Source organism: Anopheles arabiensis (genome assembly GCF_016920715.1).
Source record: "Anopheles arabiensis isolate DONGOLA chromosome X unlocalized genomic scaffold, AaraD3 X_pericentromeric_contig0022, whole genome shotgun sequence".
Lineage (NCBI taxonomy): Eukaryota > Metazoa > Arthropoda > Insecta > Diptera > Culicidae > Anopheles > Anopheles arabiensis.
This window is the reverse complement of record NW_024412100.1, coordinates 32,501-37,500: the sequence shown is the minus strand read 5'-3', so window position 1 is coordinate 37,500 and position 5,000 is coordinate 32,501.

Below are 5,000 nucleotides of genomic sequence, written 5' to 3'. Positions count from 1 at the left end.
AGGAACTGCAGCGAGAGCAGGAGCTGCTTCGGAGGATGGAAAGCCAGCAACGACAGGAACAGCGGCAACAGCTGGAAGATCAACAGCGCCAAAGGTGGCGTCAGCAGCAGCAGAAACAACAACGGCAGCAGCGGCTACCTACGCAGCAATGGCCGACGGTGCAGCAGAGCGTGCGTGCTCAGCGTCAGGGCGTGACGGAGTCGGCATCCTCGGCGGTACCGGACGAGGCAGGAACGTGGGTGGAGGTCGTTCGCGGCAATCGGCGCGGGAATAAGCAGAACGGAGTGAATCTGCCCCAGCAGTCAGCCCAGCGGCAGCCAGCACACCGGCAGCATCAGCAGTGGCCGCACCAGCAAAATGGGCAGCAGCAGCAGCAGCGGATGGGCATTCATCAGCAGGAGAAGCGGCGTCCGCGACGAAAACGCCCGGATGAAATCGTCGTTGTGCCCGCCCCAGGAGTGTCCTTCAAGGAAATGTATGTGAGGATACGGACCAACCCGCGGATTGCCGATTTCCAGCGGCAAATTGGAGTTGGCAGAAGAACGCCGAGGACCACCTCCTGCTGCCTTTGTCCCGCGACGTCGATAGCGCGGCGCTGAAGGACATCATCCAGGAGATCATCGGGGAGAGTGGATCGGTAACCGTCAGAACAGAGATGGCTGAGGTCGTCCTGACTGGAATCGACAACATGATCGACGAGGAGGCGATCAAAAGGCGCTCATGACCACTCTTGGAAAGCAGTCATTGGTGGCCACCGTGAACCTTTGGGAGCGCCGAGACATGACGAAGCGGGCTCGCGTGCGCCTCCCACGAGCAGAAGCGGAACTCGTCAAAGATCGTCGACTGGAGCTGGGCTACACGTATTGTTCGGTACATGAAGCCCCAAAAGTATCGGGTCAGCTGACTCGCTGCTTCCGGTGTCTGGAGCGGGGACACATCGCCGCGACGTGCACGGGTGAGGATCGGTCCAAGCGTTGTCTACGGTGTGGTGACCAAACTCACAAGGCGTCGGGTTGCACCAACGAGATCAAGTGCATGCTGTGTGGCGGTGCCCACCGTATTGGTGCCGCAGCCTGCGGTGGACAACCCTCGAACTGAAATGGAAGTGCTACAGATCAACGTCAATCGCAGTAGGAGCGCGCAAGACCTGGCGCTCAACACGATGCGGATGGAGCGGGTGGATGTCTGTCTGATGGTGGAGCTGCACAGTGTCCCCAGGAACAATGGGAACTGGGTGGCCGACAGGGACGGAAGGTGGCCATCATAGCCAGCAGCGAAACGTACCCGGTTCAGCAAGTGGTCTCTGTGACGCAGTCTGGGATCGCGGCTGCCCGGATAAATGGTGTGCTCTTCATATGTTGTTACGTGTCGCCCTCAGCGGGCGTCTCTGAGTTCGAGGAGGTAATGCAGCGCATCGATGTGCTGGCGAGAGGTCACCCGCGCGTCGTCTTTGCGGGGATCTCAATGCGTGGCACACTGTTTGGGGAAGTGGCCGCACCAACGCAAAGGGAGAGGCTGCGGTCCAGCTTGTCGACAGCTTGGGGCTGGAGGTGTTAAACACCGGCACCGCCCCAACCTTCCTAGGCAACGGAGTGGCTCGCCCGAGCGTGGTGGACGTTGCCTTCGCCAGTCGCAGCATCGCCGGAGTTAACACCATTCCGGAGCATCGGTGGAGGATTATGAGCAGATACTCGTACAGTGACCACGTGTACATTCGGTTTGCTGTAGGGGAGCTGTTCCAGCGGTCAGCGGCAGATAGTCGTCGACAGGAGGGTCCTTCCACGCGAGAAAGCGGCACGAGATGGCGTAGCCGTCAGTTCGATGCCGAGCTTTTCGGTGTAGCGCTCGACGTAGCTTCGTTCGCAGAGCGGGTTACAAATGCCGAAAGCTTGGAGAGAGTCATGACGGAAGCTTGTGACGCAGCCATGGCGCGAGTGTTCCCTTCACAAGGTCACTCGGGACGACCTGCTTATTGGTGGACGCCAGCAATCGAGGTCCTGTGTGAGAACTGCCGCCTCGCTAAGGAACGCCTTGAAGCTGCCATCGACGAGGGAAGAGCAGATCGCCGCAGCCAGCGACCTTCTCCAGGTGCGGACCGCCCTGGATTCAGCCATCACCACCAGCAAGAAGGAGCACTTCGATGAAATGCTGCGGGGCCTCGCGGAAGACGAGACGGGACAATGGTACCGCAACGTACTAAGCCGCCTTCGTGGAAGCTGGACGGCGAGAGAGCGCGATTCATCGGTGCTAGAGGGTATCGTTTCCACTCTGTTCCCCAGCATCCTCCGGTTGACTGGCCAGCGTCACCAGGCCAAGTCCTGGAGAGGGAGAGGAGGAACCAGTTCGGGAAGTTAATGAACAGGAGCTGTTGGACATCGCGAGCTCGCTGAATCCGAGGAAGGCTCCAGGACTGGATGGTGTGCCAAACGCTGCTTTGACGGCCGCCATCCGGAAGCATACGGACATCTTCAAGAAGTTGTTCCAGGAATGCTTGGACAACGAGCGGTTCCCGGATGAGTGGAAGAAGCAGAAACTGGCCCTGATCCCCAAGCCGGGCAAGCCACCGGGGCTCGCTTCATCCTTCCGCCCGATTCTGCTGCTGAACAACCCGGGCAAAGCGTACGAGCGGTTGCTGCTGTCGCGAATAAATGATGTCATCGAGGCTCCTGAATCACCGAGGTTGGCAGAAAACCAGTACGGGTTCAGGAGGGGCCGTTCGACAGTGCAGGCGATTCAGCTGGTGGTGGATGCAGGCCGTCACGCGATGTCATTTGGCCGCACCAACAACAGGGACAAACGCTGCCTTCTAGTAGTGGCGCTGGATGTGCGTAATGCATTTAACACTGCCAGCTGGCAGTGCATCGCTACGGCGCTGGAGGACAAAGGCGTGCCGAGGCAGCTCCGCAACATCCTGAGAGACTACTTCGAAAACAGGGAGCTCGTCTATGACACCGCAGACGGGCCCGTTACACGCCGAGTGACTGCAGGTGTTCCACAGGGGTCCATTCTGGGCCCGACCCTGTGGAACATCATGTACGACGGCGTGTTGCGGGTCGAGCTTCCTGAAGGGGCTAGCGTCATCGGCTATGCGGATGACATAGTGGTCATGGCACGGGGTTGCACACCAGAGGAGGCGGCATCGGTGGCTGAACAGGCAGTGGACGCGATTGCGGCTTGGATGGAGGACCATCACCTGCAGCTCGCTCCGGAGAAGACGGAAGGAGTAATGATCTCCAGTCTGCGAAGAGGTCAACTGAGGGTGCCGTTCCGCGTCGGGGACACCATCATACACAGCAAACAGTCGATCCGGTATCTGGGGTCCAGATCCATGACCACCTGTCGTGGAAGCCGCACGTGGAGCTGTCGACGGCTAAAGCCCTCCGCGTGGTAGGTGTGGTCACCGCAGTAATGAGGAACCACAGTGGGCCCCAGGTGGCCAAGCGTCGGCTGTTGGCGGCAGTGGCGGAGTCGATCATCCGGTATGCTGCCCCGTGTGGTCCGAGGCGACGGATCTGCAGTGGTGCCAGAGGAAGCTGGCCCAGGTGCAGCGGCCCCTGGCTCGCGGTGTCACCAGCTCGTTCGTGTCGGTGGCATATGAGACCGGAGTTGCACTGGCAGGCCTTGTGCCGTTCAGGCTGCTGGTACGGGAGGACGCAAGGTGCCATCGGAGGCTCCTAGCTGCCCCGGGCGCCAGCCGCAAGGACATCCGGCTGGAAGAGAGGCAGGGGACTCTCCAGGAGTGGCAGCGAGCGTGGGATGCGGCGGCCGCAGCTCCAACGGCCAGTCGGTATGCGGTCTGGGCCCACCGAATGATCCCGGACCTGCACTTGTGGATGAGTAGGCGACATGGAGAGGTTGATTTCCACCTCTCACAGGTATTAACCGGACACGGATATTTCCGGGAATACCTCCATGTCTGCGGTTTTGCCCCATCGGCGGAATGTCCACGGTGCCCGGGGTCGGTTGAATCGGTGGCGCACGTGCTGTTCCAGTGCGAGGTCTTCCACGAGATCCGGGTGGAGCTGTTGGGCTACGGCACCAGCGACCCAGTGAACGAGGACAATCTCGGCATGAAGCTGCTGGAGAGCCCCGAGCGGTGGAACAGCATCCAGGAAGCTGCACGCAAAATCACGAAGGTGTTGCAACAGCTTTGGCGTGAGGACGAGCTGCAGCTCAACCTCCAGGCACACCTTGCAGCACTACCGACGAGACCAGCAGCGGTAGACGCCAGTCCGCTGGATGGAGAGCAGGTGTCGGTTGATGGGGTGGCTGAACTCTTTCGTTCCAACCGAGGTCGAGCCAGACGGACCAGAAGAGGTCGCCGGAGGGCGGAGGAACGGGCGGAAGTGCGCCTTGCATCCGCAATGGCAGCAGCCGAACGAGAACGTGAGGACTCCATCCTGATGGCAGCGGTGCGGGCGGAGGAAGCAGGAGAAGCACCACCACCCATCCCCATGGGAAGACGCGGACTGCCTCCATCTCCGAGGATGGTAAGAGCGCGGCACGAACGGAGACTGTATCTCCAACGTCTCTACCGTCAACGCGCCAGGAAGGGACTCTACCACCAGTCCCACACGGTAGAAACCGGAGGAGCAGGTCGGCCCCTTCGGAAGCCGATACCATCCGACGGCGGATGAGAAGGCGTGAATGGAGCGGCTACGCCGAGTAGCGCGAAGGGTGCCGTCCAATCAGGGAGTACGTGAGGCGCTATCCGCCGACGGCCTGGCAGCCATCACTGAAGCAACAACCTCCGGCCGTTAGAAGGAGGATGATGGGGTAGGAAGTGCATGGGACAGCAAAAAAAGGGTACGGCGCAGAAGAAAAATAAACAAAAAATGCGTTGGGGTATTAATTCCGTAAGGGAAAAAAAAAAAAAAGGAACGAAATAAATAAATACCAATAAAGGCGATGTCACAAGTGACACATACTCCTGGTTCCAAGCCCCGCTAGGGAACGGGTCCAGGAGCAGGAGTGGGGATTTAACGTTAAGTTTATCTGAC